This window comes from Amblyomma maculatum, chromosome 9, assembly GCF_055883805.1.
Source record: "Amblyomma maculatum isolate TAMU_Amacu chromosome 9, ASM5588380v1, whole genome shotgun sequence".
In the NCBI taxonomy this organism is placed as follows: Eukaryota; Metazoa; Arthropoda; class Arachnida; order Ixodida; family Ixodidae; genus Amblyomma; species Amblyomma maculatum.
This window is the reverse complement of record NC_139352.1, coordinates 97106142-97122703: the sequence shown is the minus strand read 5'-3', so window position 1 is coordinate 97122703 and position 16562 is coordinate 97106142. Positions and strand designations below refer to the sequence as shown.

The 16562-nt window shown below is 49.9% G+C and overlaps 1 protein-coding gene across 1 annotated transcript in view; it reads right to left on the bottom strand.

Annotated features, from left to right (window-relative positions):
• The window catches only part of LOC146179798 (uncharacterized), a 99908-nt gene that overhangs the window by 11668 nt on the left and 71678 nt on the right, over window positions 1-16562 (bottom strand). The gene's annotated exons all lie outside the window — the stretch shown is intronic.

Genomic DNA, 16562 nt, shown 5'->3' with positions numbered 1-16562 from the left:
AAAGTGCAGGAGAGACTGTTTTCGTGGTTGACCAAAACGTGCCCGTGACTTTCAGTGGATCAGCAGCTGAACGCTTTGGTTTTGTTTGTCGCGTGCAAAATGTGAACGCAGGCCACATGCACCCAGTAGTGGCTGTAGGTAAAAACGTCCCCGGAAAAAAGGTCCCCGGAAGATACGTCCCCGGAAGAAACCTCCCCTGAAGAAGCGGCAACTACGAAAAAACATCCCCAAGGCCAAAACCGGCCCTGAAAAGGATTTCTTCTGGAACTCACATGAAAAAACAAAAAGAAAACCATTTTATGGCATTTTTTCTTGGCTTTGAGTTAAGTCTAATCATCATTTGGAGCCACCGTCCTCTTGGGTCCCGAAATGTCTACAAGAACTTCGTAAAAAAATGGTGAAATAGCCATCTGGCTCTTTATACGTTGCGAGGTTCCGAGCTCTGCAGCTCGTTACGAAATCATATATGGCAGGACTAATAAGTTTGGTAACACTGTCCACTTAGAAAGGTACACGCGGATCGGCGTATGGTAGTCTCAGGGAACCGCCCAAAGCAGAAGACGTCACTAGAATTACTTTCCAGACCTTCTGGCGAAAGGTTCAACCATTCTTTTGATGCTGGTGTAGAATTGTGATAAGGGTGATGATAGTATAAGTAGGACGGAGTTTAACCGGTTCTGCATCGCGGACATATTAAAGCTCCAAGCTTCTCCGATAAAGCCGGTGGTCAGCTCCCCTTTTCCCCGCAAACAAACTGAAGGCGAGGCGCTGTCACTGGTTTACCGCTGCCATAATTTTTTTTTGTCTTGAATGCCCGCATCAGTTCGATGTTCGCGGTCAATTCCAAGCCGACAGGTGAAACCGCTGTAATAAAGTTAACATGCATCATTCATCATTGCAGCTCGCCACGGGGAAACGCAGTCTACTTCCTATAGCGCAAGACTTCAGCCCCGTTCGGAGTCATTTTTTTCTACTTCGCCAATAGGGACATTTTTCCGGGGACGTTTCTTCCGGGCACATTTTTTGCGGGGAAATTTGTTCCGGGGACGTTTTTACCGGATCCCACCCAGCAGTACAGTCGTTTGAAAATGTTTTCAGTGAACTGGGGCAGTTAAAAAGCACTGAATACACGTTGAAGCTAAAAGTCGGATCCAAGTGAGTAGTCATGCCGGCAAAGAAAGTGCCGGTAGCAATTCGACAAAACGTCAAGCAGGAGCTCCAGCACATCAAAGAACAAGGCGTCATATCCAAGGTAAATGAGCCAACAGAATGGTTCAGTCATACGGTCACGGTAGGTAAAAACAAATACGTATCTGCCTAGACCCCACAGCACTACACAAAGCTTCACGACGAGACAACTACCTCATGCCGTGCTTGAAGATGTTCCTAAGCTTGCGGTGAGCCAAGCTTTTACAACTCTAGTCACAGCATCATGTTTTGGAAAATAAAGCTATAGGACGCAAACTCGAAGCTCTACACAACGACCGCGCCTTACTGACGTTATTGCTTGTTGCGCATGCCTCTCGGAATTACCTCAGCCCCGGAAATCTTTCAGGTAGCAGTGCATCGCGCTCTAGACGGTTTGCCAAACGTTGCAGTATTAATGGATAACATATTGTTACGGGGAAAATTAATAAGAGCACGAGTACCACTTGCAGCTGCTTTTAACATACTCTCGCGAACATAACCTGAAACTGAACTTGAATTAATGTTCATTTTTCCAGGCCGAGGTACGCTACTTGGGACATGTGATCACTACATACGGCCTCCACGTTGACCCACAACACATACAAAATATTCTTTAGCGCCAAATAATAGTAAGGAACTGCAGGTTTTTCTGAACCCAATAAATATTGTTTAACGTTTCATCCCTAATATGTCTCTAGGGACTGCCCCTCTTCGGTCTTTGCTGCAGGAAGATATTGCATAGCTATGGACTGAAAGCAACAAGAAAACTATGAACAGTTGCGCGAGGCTCTGATAACAGCCACGATCATACGTTAATTTGACCCCTAGAAAGAAATCACCTTATCAGCTGACGCAACTAGTTTGGGGTTGGCGCCGTTCTGATGCAAGATGGGAACTCCGTTGTGTTTTCGTGATGCTCTCTCACGGATACCCAGCAAAGATATTGTTACGTGGAAGATTTACAGTCCCAAAGCTGTCCGCACAACTAACGTTGATGAGGGCACCGATTTCACAACACTCAACGTCGTCGTCTTCTCGGAGTCTGTTGCACTTCTTCATCCTCATCGCGAACAGCGAATACAGCTAAGTAACACTACCCCCCCCTCCCCCCCCCCCCCCCCGCTGGAAAAGCACAGTCCCGGTGCGATCTATGTTAGCGAAATAGAACGTTGATGATAGGGCTTTATACGGGACACATGCACTATTTCGGAGGTTGGAGCTGTGGACGTGGACTTCGGAACCACAGATTCAACTTCGTAGGTGACGTCGGTCACGGGGCGCAAAACACGGTAAGGGCCAGTGTAACGGGGCAAAAGTTTTTCACACAAGCCCACTCGACGGCACGGGAGCCACAGCAAAACGAGAGATCCAGGAGTGTAGTGGACATCACGGTGGCGGCTGTCGTACCGGATCTTTTGAGAGTCTTGGGATGCAGAGAGCCTGGCATGAGCTATCCGGCGGGCACCATGAGCGCGGGTGACGGCATCACTGGTGTAAGTACTGGTGGCGTCTGCCGCGGGTAGAGAGGTGTCGAAGGGTAGTAACGGGTGTCGGCCAAATAATAAATAAAATGGGGCGTATCCAGCGGTAGAATGGACAGATGAATTGTAGGCGAATGTGACAAAGGGGAGATGAACGTCCCAATCTCGATGGTCGTCAGACACATACATGGCCAGCATGTCTGTGAGGGTACGGTTTAGACGTTCCGTGAGGCCGTTGGTCTGGGGCTGATATGCGGTGGTGAATTTGTGGAGGACGGAGCACAAACGGAGAATTTCGTCAACCACTCGCGACAGGAAACAGCGGCCAAGGTCAGTTAGTAGTTCGCGAGGAGCACCATGATGAAAAATTACGTTTTCTAGAAGGAAGTCAGCGACGTCTGTGACGCAGCTGGTCGGGATGGCTCGGGTAATAGCGTACCGAGTAGCGTAATCGGTGGCGACGGCGATCCATTTGTTCCCCGAGGTGGAAACTGGAAAGGGGCCAAGGAGGTCAACGCCTATACGGGAAAATGGGTCAGTTGGTATGGGTATCGGCTGCACATGACCTGAAGGCAAAATTGTGGGCTTCTTCCGACGCTGACACAGTTCACACGCGGCAATGTACTGCTGGACAGAGCGGTAGAGCCCCGGACAGTAGAAACGTCGGCGCAGGCGGTCGTATGTGCGAGAGACATTCAAGTGGCCAGCCGTAGGAGCATCATGGAACTGTTCAAGGATGGTGCAACGCAGGTGTTGTGGAACGACGAGCAAATGGTCTGTGCCATCTGGTCACATATTACGTCGGTATAGGGTGTTCTCGTGGAGCACAAATAAGGCGAGAGATGGGTCAGGGCGGTCGGAGGTAAGACGGAGGATAATGGAATGCAGAGAAGGCTCTAGGTGCTGTTCCTTGGCAATGTTGGCAAAGGCGGATACAGATAAGACATATGCATCATCGTCAGAGTCTGTAGGAGTAGGGGAGTCGACGGGATGACGTGACAAACAGTCTGCATCTTGGTGAAGCCGGCCGGACATGTAGACGACGGAAAAGGTGTATTCTTGTAATCGTAGCGCCCAGCGCCCCAAACGGCCAGTAGGATCTTTGAGAGAGGAAAGCCAGCACAAGGCATGATGGTCTGTTATCACAGTAAAATGGCGGCCAAACAAATAAGGGCGGAATTTCGTAATAGCCCAGACAAGCGCCAGGCACTCTCGCTCTGTAATAGAATAATTTTGTTCGGGTGTTGAGAGGAGGCGGCTGGCATACGCAATCACCCTTGTACGGCCGTGTTGTTGCTGACAGAGAATAGCTCCTATTCCATGGCCACTTGCGTCGGTACGGAGTTCAGTATTGGCGGAAGGGTTGAAGTGGGCCAAGACTGGTGGAGTAGTTAGAGCAGCAATAAGCTCTGAGAAAGCTGCAACTTGTTCAGGCCCCCAATAGAATGAAACGTCTTTCTTGAGGAGTTGGGTGAGCGGACGAGCAAGGACTGCGAAGTTCGGGACGAATCGTCGGAAATAGGAACATAGGCCAATAAAGCTTCGGACATCGCTGGATGAACGCGGAGTGCGAAAATCTCTGACGGCACGTATCTTGTCAGGGTCAGGCTGAAAACCGGAAGCATTAACCAAGTGACCAAGCGCTTTGATTTCTCGATGGCCGAAACTACATTTCTTTGAGTTGAGTTGAAGGCCGGCGCGGCGGAATAGCTCGAGAATGGTAGAAAGGCGAGAGAGGTGGCTGTCAAAAGTGGACGAGAAAACAATGACGTCGTCTAAGTAACACAGACAAGTCGTCCACTTGAAGCCGCGCAGCAATGAGTCCATCATCCGTTCGAAAGTTGCAGGGGCTTTACATAGACCAAAAGGCATGACTTTAAATTGATAGAGGCCGTCAGGGGTGATGAACGCTGTCTTTCCACGGTCTCTCTCGTCGACCGAAATCTGCTAGTAGCCGGAACGAAGGTCGATGGATGAAAAGTAGCTGGCTCCGTGCAAACTATCAAGCGCGTCGTCGACGCGCGGAAGAGGATATACATCTTTTTTGGTTATCTTATTCAAATGACGGTAGTCAACGCAGAATCTCCAACTGTTATCCTTCTTCTTGACCAACACGACAGGGGATGCCCAGGGGCTACTGGAAGGCTCGATTATGTCGTTCGTTAACATCTTTTCGACCTCCGTTTGAATGACGCGTCGCTCGGCAAGCGAAACACGATAGGGCCGCCTGTGGATAGGACTGGCGTCCCCGGTGTCAATGCGGTGGGTTACAACTGTCGTTTGACCCAATGGGCGGGTGCCGAAGTCAAAAAGGTCACTGTAGGTAAACAAAAGCTTGTGTAAATCAGCGGCGAATTCAGGTTGCAGATCAGCTGATATCATGCTGTTAAGCGGATCAGGGCGCGATGTGGACGACGAGGGGGTGTTGGCAGGGACGGCAGTTGTATGATCTGTAGACAGAGCTAAAATGGCACAATCGGTCATCGGTGACAGCGAAGCTAATGAAATTCCCTCGGGCAGAACTTGAGTTGAAAAGCTCAAGTTAAGGACTGGGAGAGTGGTGCGGTTCTGAAAATGTGCACAATAGATGAGGAAGGGTGACGTGACGCTGCAGCATGACATCAGTAATGGGACAAGCGAGATAGTCGCCATCTGGGACGGGTGGAAACGGTGACATAGGTATGTAAACGTTGATGAGGGCACCGATTTCACAACACTCAACGTCGTCGTCTTCTCGGAGTCTGTTGCACTTCTTCATCCTCATCGCGAACAGCGAATACAGCTAAGTAACAATATGATCAGATAAAAACGCAAACTATCGCGATACAGCACGGCTTATCAAGTTTCATGATTATCTATTTGGACAGCAATTGGGGGCCATAATCAGTAAACCCCTGCACCAGTGCCCGCTACGCTTTCAGCGCATTCCACTGAATTTGCAGTGTTACCCCATCATTGTGACGTAAGAACGTCGTCGCAAAGCAATGTTCCTCGCAGATAGTTTATCTCATTTTTCCAGTAAAACATGAATGGAAGAACACGAGCGATTTCAAGCTTATGTTCTTGATTGCGTTTCAACCTCCGAGCACTGCTTGAAACACCTACTCGCAGCAACTGGTGCAAACAACCTGAAAAGACTGCGGGAGCACTCAGATAGCTTGACCTCTTCACAAGCTCAAAGTCCCAGAACAACTTCGGACCTACTGAGGGTACCGAGACAAGATAGACGTACAGAATGGCCTAGTGTTTCGCAGCAACAAATTAATCATACCCAAGTCAAAAAGGTACTATGTGATCCGCCTCCTTCACGCGGCACACACTGAGCAAAAAAATGAAAGCAAAGGCTAGAACGTGATGTTTTCGCCGAACATGGCAAGCGACATTGAACAGTTTTGAAAAGGCTGGTGTGTCTCAATAATCGGTTGCGAAATGCCAAAATTCTCTCTTAAGCCACGACTTTCCCACCTTACTCTGGCAAGTTGTTGGCGTGCACTTTTTTTTTTACGAAGCTCGCGAGTTTTCCCCTCATCGTCGACATTTACTTGTTTTTTCGAGATTCGGGAACTTCGCCGCGCCACAGCAAAATCGCTGAGCACCTCGTGTTCTGAAATATTTTCTGTTCATGTCTTGCCTGTGAAGTAGCGCAGTGATATGGATCGCCTTTTAACAGCCATGAGTCTGATCTCCTGAACAGCCTACAGGTGTCGCTCAGGTCAAGTGTTTACCACCGGCGGTCTAACGGCATGCCAAAAGCGGTGCAGGAAGCCAAGAAGCTTTGAAAAAGTGCCACTTTAAAATGCCTGCATTTAAATGGCTTTGCTTGAGTGGTGCAATACACCACGCGATGATGTGCTACAGTCCCCTATGCACAGACTGATGGGACGCCGATATCGTACTCCTCTCGCGGTGGCCCAAGCCACATGGAAAACAGGCGATATCCAGCAACGTGGTCCACTGCCAGCTTTGTAAGCAACACCAACGCCAAAGAATGTACTACAACCGCGGCAGCAGGGACCGTCTGTGCCAAAAGTGTAGAGCTCAGCGGGTCTGCTTCTGAGTCCATTTGTGCGGATTCTAATGCATTTCCAGTGTTCTGTATCTCTTTATGGTAAGAAGCTTCCAATGGGAAGAACCTCCACTAATGCTTAATCAGCGCCACTATACGGTTCAGAAGCAGACCCCATGGACTCTACACTGTTTGCAAATGCACTTGACCTGCCACCTGCGACACCAGGCCAGCAGTCACCGTGTACGACACGACCAACCGTACCTGTTCTCCGGCTGTCTTCCTCATATAAGCTAACGGGCTTCGCTTAGGGATTGTCAAAACTGACGACTGCAAGGAAATTCCACGCACGCAGCATCTACGACTGAAAAAACCACAACCTCAAACCAATCCCGATCCTCAAGAAGACACTGGAACAGAGCCCGCCCAGGGGCTACGTCAAAGCACAAGAATGCGACGCGAACCCTGTCGATGCCCTCTACCCGAGCGACGTTAAACTCGGTATGTCCAAAGAAGGGAAGATGCAGCACCAACTCGCCCCTCAAGCTGTTATTTTGAAAACCCGATGTCGCTCGCCCAGCCCAACCTGGTGGTGGTCAGTTCGAAACACACTGTCAGACGCCCACCTGTAAAAATGGGTACAAGCGTCCCTCGGCTTGGCGCTTGGCTTTCGTAGGGGTATTCGCTTGGGAGAAGCTCTGTAAACCCAGCTGCGCCCCTGGTGGGCCAGCCTCACAACCTACAAAGATGGTTCATGTTCGTCTTGGCTCTCCCTCTGAGCCTCGGCGGCGGCGGCGGCGGCGGCGGCAGCAGCAGCAGCAGAACCCAGAAAAAAAGGGCCACATAATGGGCTTTTGCCGTGCAAGCACGGACTTATTGTAGTCCGATGGCGGAACTTATCACTGCCACATCGGAGCAACTATTCGAGACCTATGATCCCTTTCCCAAACATTTCACCCCAAAAAGCCGAGCAGCAGGCCGGGGGATAGCTTGTACCCATTTAAAAACCCCGTGGGTATACCCGGTGGCATCAGGGATCGAACCCTGTACCTCCCGAACACGAGGCGGATGCTCTACCACAAGGCCTTTCTGTCAGCCCGGCCTTTGTAGGCCATTAGTTGTTCGAAACTTTAAGCCCTCGAAGGAGCACCGCAGGGTTAGCAGAGCCTCTTCAAAACGCACACCCCTGAAAGAGCCGGGTGCCGGGCCGGGACACGCTTGTACCCTATTTTACCGGTGGGTGTCCGGCGGCGGGTTTCAAACTGACCATCTGTATATATATTGTCACGAATCGTTCCAATCTTTGTTCTTTTCAAACAGCCAGTGACATGCGGCCTTATCCCTGTGAATCTAGCGCACGGATCGATTCTGTATTGTTTGGTTATTCATGCCTGCTGTCCCGAGACGATGCTGTATCGTTTTTTGTCACGCAAGATGCCAATATCGCCAGTCTCGTGCGTTTCTGCCAGGTTCTCGGTTATCCTAGTCATCGGTTGCGGCTTTATCTAGACGTTTCTTTCTCACCTATAAGTTGATAGTTGACGGGCGCGACAGGCATAATTTGTTCGACTACCACTGAGCACAATTGCTGCTGTCACCGGCGCCGAATTACTCAGTTTTTTTTGCGGGCGCAAGTCAGCCCAATGAAGAGTTTCTTCAGTGCACTCCCAGACTCTTAATATGTGTCATCGGTCTTGTAACCAGCACATCGCATCTGGTGGAGGTGCTCCATCCCGACATCGTGACCTACCACCGAAGATGTCACACGTAGATCAGAAAGCACCCTTGATTTTTACCCAACCCATTGAGACCCCCGGTTTCCAAGGACGACCGGACGTGGATGCAGAAGACTGGATGGACCTCTTCGACCGCGTGGCAGGGTTCAATGACTGGAACGACGCTCCGAAACTAAGGCAAGTACTTTGCTTAAAGGATCTGTTAGAATTTGGTTCGATAATTATATGACCTCTTTGAAGGATTGGGAGACATTCAAGTATGAGTTTCCGACAGCCTTTGCAACTGTCGTCCGGAAGGAACGAGCCCAGACCCTACTTCATTCAAGACTTCAACTCCCAAATGACTGTCTTGCCATACGTTGAGGAGATGAAGCGCCTATTTCACCGTGCCGACCCTAACATGACCGAAAAGGAGAAGGTGAGATTTTTGATGCCAGGCGTAAACGAGTCGCTTTTTTTGCTGGACTAGTCAGAAATCCGCCAAAACCCGTGGCTGATTTTGAAAGCGAAGCGTCCACCATGGAAGCAACGATGGACACCGGGATACGCCACTATGATCGACCACTAGGACCGACCTGCGCAAGCCAATACAGAAGAACATCCGCGAGTGCAGACAGCCTTCGGGACCTTATACGCGAAGTCATCTGAGAAGAGCTTCGCCGGATGCTATTACCCCCTCAACAGCCTCAAGTAGTGACTGACTCTAAAGGACATCCACGAAGTGGTATAGCAGGCCTTTGGTACGCCGCTGAGCAACAACCAGCCGAGAGCTACGCCGGCACGCTACGTAGCTCGCCTCCACGACATGCGACGCAAAGGCCCCGTCGCATCCATCCTGTTTTCGAACCCCGCACCTTGCCCCCCCCTCCCCCTTCCCTTGGACTTGAAGAGCGGGTACTGGCAAATTGAGGTCGAAGAAAAAGACCGCGAAAAGAGCGCGTTAATCCCATCAGACGGCCTTTTCGAATTCAAGGAAACGCCATTCCGCCTATGCTCCACACTAGCGACATTCTAGCGAGTAATGGATACGGTACTGGCTGGCTTGAAATGGTAAATTTATCAGGTGTATTTAAAAGACGTTGTCTTCTTTTCGAACTCAGAATTCTGATCATATGAGAAGGCTTAGAACACTAGTTGACGCAATCATGTTGTCAGGTTTAACGTTGAAAGCAGAGAAGTGTTACTTCACCTACGAAGAGACGTTGTTTCTGGGTCATATCGTCAGCAAAGCGAGAGTTCGCCCCGACCCACAGAAAACAACTACGATAAACAGTTTCCAAAGCCCGGTGACAAGAAAGCTGTGCGCTGATTCCTCGGACTGTGCGCGTATTACCGACAATTCGTCAAGAACTTTCGGCGCCTCGCCGAACGTTTGACGCTGCTTACATAGGCAGACGAGCCATTTCAATGGGAAGAACCGCAAGCGGAAGCCTTCCATGAATTTAAGCGACGCCTACAGTCCCCTTCTGTACTGGGCCACTTTGATGAGAACTCCTAGACAGAGATACATACCGATGCGACCAGTCTGAACTTAGACGCTGTTCTCATTCAGAAAAACACTGGACAGGAGAACGTAATCCCCTACGCTAGCAGGCCCCTCTCAAAAGCCGACGCCAATTACTCTACGACCGAGATGTGCCTCGCGATCATCGGGGCTACTTCAAAGTTGCGTCCGCACCTACACGGTCAATCATTCAAGGTGGTAAGTGATCACCACGCGCTCTGCTGGCCGGCAAATTTGAAAGACCCCTCCGGCCGCTTTGTCCTATGGAGCTTATGACTTCAAGAATTTGACGTAAACGTAGTCTATAAGTCGGGCCGGAAGCGCCTTCCGACGCAGACTGCTTATCCCGAGCTCCCATCAACGCTCCCCCAAAAGGCGATGACGACGACGCCTTTTGGGACTGGTAAGCGTAAACGATTTTGCCCACCAGCAACGGTCGGACCCAGACTTGAAAGACCTAGCCAATTACCTCGATGGCAACACCGCTTCCCTTCTTGCTGCGCTCAGGAGTCATTTATCATTGTTCGCGTTAAACAATGGCGTCCTTGTGAAGAACTTCGCACCTTACAAAACCGCGCAACTTGTTGGGCCTAAAAGCCTCCGGCAGGAAATTCTGCAGGCGCTGCACGATGAGCCCACAGCAGGCCATCTAGAGTTTTCGCGCGCTTTGTATCGAATCCAGGAGAAGTACTACTGGCCGCGACCACTTATCTACGTTACCCTCTTCGTGAAAACGTGCCGTGAGTGCCAACGATGCAACACGCTGCCGATCAGACCAGCTGGACTACTGAACCTGATACCGCCCACAACTCTGCCCTTTCAACAAATTGGGATGTATAACCTCCGCCTCTTTTCATCTTCAACTACGGGTAACTAGTGGATCATCGCAGCCACAGACTACATTATCCGCCAATCCGAAAATTACTGCCCAATGGTACCGTGGCAGAAGTTGCCAATTTTTTATCGAAGAAATTTTATTGCGACATGGCGCCCCAGAATAGCTCATCACGGGCAAGAGAACGGCATTTACGATAGAGGTGACGCAAGCCATCCTAGAATACAGTCAGACAAGTCATCGACGAACAACTGTGTACAATCCCCAGACCAATGTTCCTACGGAGCGCCTGAACAAAACGTTCGTGGTCGTGACCGTCATGTACGTCGTCGCGGCACACAAGACCTGGGACGCAATCTTGCTGTACGTAATTTTCGCATATAAGACGGCCATCCAGGAGACAACCAGAGGACCCCGTTCATGCTTATGTACGCACGACGACACTCGACGCAATACTGCAGCACGTGACAGAACTCAACCCGACGTCGCTGCCTACCTGCAGAGTGCTAGGAAGCCCGACGACTCGCTCGGGTGCTCATCATAGACCAGCAACAAACCGACGCCCGGTGGTACAACTTGCGACGACGCAACCCAGAGTACAGGACGGGAGACCAAGTGGGTTTGGACGCCGATATGCCGCCGCGCACTGAGTGAAAAGCTCTTGCGGCAGCACTTTGACCTATACAAAATCCTTCGGCGCATCGGACGGCTTAATTATGAAGTCATCAATGACGGCACGACGACATCTCAGCGGCGTAGAACGCGCCTAGAAATCATTCATGTTGTGCGCCTAAAACCTTATAACGCGCTCTAAAGGCCCTAGCTATTTACATTTGTCGTATTTTGCACATTTTTTCGCGCTTGTTTGGAAGCATCGAGACAATACCTTTTTGAGGGGGGAGCAATGCCGCGAATCATTCGAATCTTTGTTGTTTTTAGACCGCCGCTGGCATGTGGCCTATCACTAGGAATCTAGTGCGCGGATCGATTCTGTATTGTTTTTTTTGTTCGTGCCTATTGTTCGAGACGATGCCGTATCGTTTTCTTCGTCGCGCAAGATGGGTCGAGCTGTATCTCGAAGATTCCAGCCAGTCACTCCTTTCTACAATGTGCCAGGTTATCCTAGTCACCGGTTGCGGTTTTATCTAGATCTTTCTTCGTCGCCTATAAATTGAAGGTGCGAGTACAGTCCAACACAATGCACGCGCGTGCGCGTGCTCGCAGACGCTGCGTTACGTTGGCGAAAACACTCTGTCTAGTTCCGCGAGCTCCAGCGCCCAACGTAACCGGCGGCGGCCAGCGCGCTCCGACGGCCCCGGCCATGGCCCCGGCGTAGAGATGGCTCCTGTTCCATTCCAGCGTCGGCGCCGCCGACCGCGTCGACCCACAATGCGTCGCGCATAGAAACGTGGCGGACGGCCGCATAAACAAAGTGAGTGGCGCGAGCGGCACAAACGTTGAACTCGTTTCGGACAGCTTGGTGGAGAGGCTTATCGAAGCGACTCGATATCGGAGACCAGCATCGCGAATAGAACACGTGTGAACAGATAAGGCGCAGCAGCGGTCTCTTGACATGTGAGCTGTTCACTGCTGCTGTGCTCAGTTTCATTTGTATGCTTGCGGGCCGAAGCGAGTTCCCCACTTGCTGCACGCACCGTAACTTCTGATCTTTTTTTTTCCTTTCTCGTTTCCATCTGCAGTCGAAGAATGGTATGTTTTGGATTAAGCTCCGAGATCACTTTACCCGCCAACGGGATGCAGACGGCCCTCGGGTCGCCGATCGTTCTGTGCATGCTTCGAAGAGAGCCGCTGATTGTGCGCAGCGCCAAATTATAAAGGGGATACATTTCGTCTGGAGTAACAAAATCGGTCTAACGAGACTGACCGCGAGCGACGCTTGCGCGCGCGCAGAGCACGTCGGACTATATACGCGCCTTCTGCGTTGACGGGCGCGGTACGCGTTTTTTTTTTTTTTTGACGACCGCCGATCACGATTGTTGCTATCGCTGCCGCCGAATCACTTAGTTCTTTGCCGGGTGCAAGTCAGCCCAATAAAAAGTTCTTTCAGTGCACTCCCAGATTTTTCATTGGTGTCATCGGCCTTGTCACCACCACGTGGCAATAAATATATGCCTTCGCATTGGGAGCGAACGCCAGTTCATAAATTGACGCGGGGCCTTGCACAAAAGCGGGCTAGATTGTTTTCCTAATAATTTATAGCCCAAATAAAAAGTACTCATTATTCAAATCTTTTGATATATGCTATCTTTTTCGCCATGAAATATTAATCGTGTGATTTTAAAATTTTGTCATGACATATATTGAAGGAAGCAGCAAAGACCTAGGCGTCGTAATACATATATGGGCTTTATTTCTGTCAGTAAAGGTCAGAGCTTTGTTATTACCACTGGGCCGGCCACATTTCGCCCTCCTTTTCGGCACCATAGCAAGTGGCGTTCGTCTTCATTCTGGACGAATAATGTCAAATTTGTGGAGTAATTGGAAGCTTTGATTTTCTGCAGCAAGACAGGGAATAAAACGAAGACCAGTAGCAAGTATTCTAGAGTCCGGCGACCGATTTTAATAAACCGCGATGGAATTAAATGTGTATATCAGACACTACCTTAAGTATAGAGCTAAAAATTCAGTAATGACAATTGATGGAGATGAAAAGGCGCCGATGTGGGCAAGGGCAATACGTTATTGTTCAAATTCATACGACGTGGACCACGGATCCAATTCTGAGTCAAGGTTGCGAGGGTGCTTCGTGCCAGCTAGGGGATCGTCATGCCATAAATATTCGCTTTAATGATGGGCGCTTATAGTGTAGGAATAGCAATGAAAAAACAAAACAGATTCCTATTGCCGATGCCTGGTGGAGACAATCTTTGACTGCATGTGTACTATTGATCCACTGAATTTCTTTAACGCGTTTTAGTAGCGTAAGTATCCAAATGCGGCCGATTTTAAAGGTTGGTAAAAAAATTCCAATATTCCCGCCCACCAGGAGATGAATCTTTCTTCACTACTGGTACATAGGATATGCTCGAAGACAGCAGTAGGATTTAGTGCATTGCGAAACTATTTGCAGAAAGTGGTATTGCTTGCGGTGGTAGCGGGCAAAAAGGCCCATAGTCTCACTGACACATTCATGATGTTATATGTGACAGCTAGCAGTTGTCATTGTTAATAAAGCAGACACTGTGGCGTCACAGCGCAAAACGGGGCAGATGTTTTGACAGCTGTGACATCCCAAGTATTCTACATAATTTCCGAGGGAGCCTATTGCTCCGAGTATACCCTCAGGATGCAAAGCCACATTTTCACCTCTAGATGTTCACTTTGGGGCGTTGTTACAAGTTTTAAATCAGTTGTACAGGGAGATAAATATAAACGTATTTCTTTTTAAATCAATTAAAGGGATTAGTTTTTGCATTGTACATGGAGGTGCAAGCTACATGCAACCGCTTTGTAATTCGTACCTACAATTTATATTTGGTTCCGCATGGGGAGGAAACGCCCTTATGGTTCAGGTCCAATCAAACGCTAAGCCGGCATATTCCGTACCGCAGAGCTGGACCCAAATGCGGCTGAACTTGATAGTAGTTCGAACTTTCATTGAGCACCGTAGATGTATCGTATTACCCAATTTTATTCAGGATATGTAGTTTCAATATTATATGATCTTCATAATGGCAACTCGTTTGCTAGTTAAAGCGTAAATTCTATAATTAATCCATATGGCCGTATTGCCAATCGATCTTGTGGCGCCGTCATGCGGCCGGACTGCATTACCGGACGTTTTAGCTGGCCTTATTCATGCTAGTCACCCCGGCATTCTTCGTCTTCCTTTCTCGAGCTCCAAGATGTATTGCTCACGTACATTCACTCATTAAACCTAACTTTTGGGTGAACCTACTTTGTCTAATCTCGCTGTTAGACAGTGACATTTGGTGGAGGTTCACGGTATCGTCCAATGTACGCTGACTTCGAAGGTATCTTTGAAGCCAGTTCCGAGTGCCTGTCCGCACGGCGAGCCGTCGCCTGCGAGGCCTACAGACTGAGTTCAGTGGCCTGAGTACACTACCAAGAGCCATGAATTCCACTATGGCAGTCATACTCCTTAGCTGTCTCGAACAGTCCCGCCGTTTGTCTTCCACACACCTCGGTCACCACCTTCATTCCATGGTGATAGGTTCGAGGATGTTGAAGACTGGTTGGCCAGCTTCGACCGTGTGGCGACCTTCAACAAGTGGAACGGTGAGCGCCATCTACAAAACGTCTGTTTTTCATTGCTTGATTCGACGAAAATATGGTACGAGAATCGCGAAGCTTCTTTTACCAGCTGGTAAGATTTTCGCCGAGAGCTGTTGGCGACATTTTCTACCGACGAGCAAAAAGTGAAAGTTGAACTTGCCCTGCACTCCAGATTGCAACAGCCGAATGAAAGTGTTGCCATGTTCATTATTGACATGTCGCGAGTCTTCCCCCGGGCTGATGCAGCTATGCCTGAGGCCAAGAATGTGCGTCACCTATGCGGAGTGTAAAGGAGCAGTTGTTTGCCGGACTTGTCAGCGACCCTCCGAGCACTGTGGTGGAATTCACAGAAGAGGCGACGTGTATGGAGCGCTCCTTGGAAGAGCGCACCGCGCAGTACGGCCGACTAGCTTCTGTAACAACCGCTCATCAATGCATGCCTACGGCTCGGCCCGCTGAGGAACTTCGAGAGTTTGTGAGGAACATTGTGGGCGAAGAGCTCCAGAAACTACGCATCAAAGCTCCACAGGCAAGCGTCGCTGTAGTATTGGACGTGGCCCCGGATAAAATCCCATGAATGGTATAGCCTCCGCCAGCAACCCCGCAACCGGAGCCCTAGATGATGACTTACCGCCTGTGCAGTATCAAGTTCCAGCTGGGCCCGTCCCACAGCAGGAATTATTGCCCGCCATCCGTAAAGCACACGTGTGGCGAATGCGAAACAACCGGCAATTGTGCTAGCACTGCGGGGAGCCCGGCCACGTTCGGTGCGTTTGCCCCTACCGCCAAATAGGTCTCAGGGTTTTTTTTTTTCTCCATACGAACCTTGACCATGCTACTGTGAGTGACCACCGGAGAATGAGCACTACCTGGCCGCTAACGTGCAGCCCCCGACCCCATTCCCATCTCCAAGAAGTTTTTCTTCTCCCAACCACCCGTGGACATCTGGCCAGTTCCGAGGCACGTCCCCACGGCGGGAAAACTACACACGGCGTCCTCCGGGGGTAGGGTCTCCGCAGTTGTACAGAATCAAGTCTCCACCCGACGATTTACCCAGACGTGCCGACCAACGGCGACTCGACTCGACGAGCCTAACGATGAGCTATGAAATAGGTTTCCGCAGAAATTACAGTAACCGCCGGCAACCGTAATTTTAATGCTCTCGTGGATAGTGGCACTAATTTTTCAGTAATGAGCAGCCGGCTAGCCACGATCTTCAGAAAGTTTTTGACGCCTTGGACTGGGCCGAAGATCCGGACGGCTGGGGGCATGTGGTAACACCGATTGGTGTCTGTACCTCCTGATTACAGATCCAAGACGCAACATCTTCCAGCTGCTGCATTGTACTCCCCGAGTGCTCCAACAACCTGATACTCGGTTCGGATTTCCTCCGGGAATATGGCGCTGTGATCGACTTTAAGGGCCTAATCGCGTAGTTTGCCACCTACTGCCCTCTTGACGCCGAACCCTTGCAACACATGCCACAGCTGCGAGTTTGTGACGATAACGTTGTGATACGGTCAATAGCTAGAATATTTGTGATTGTAGAGTGTGA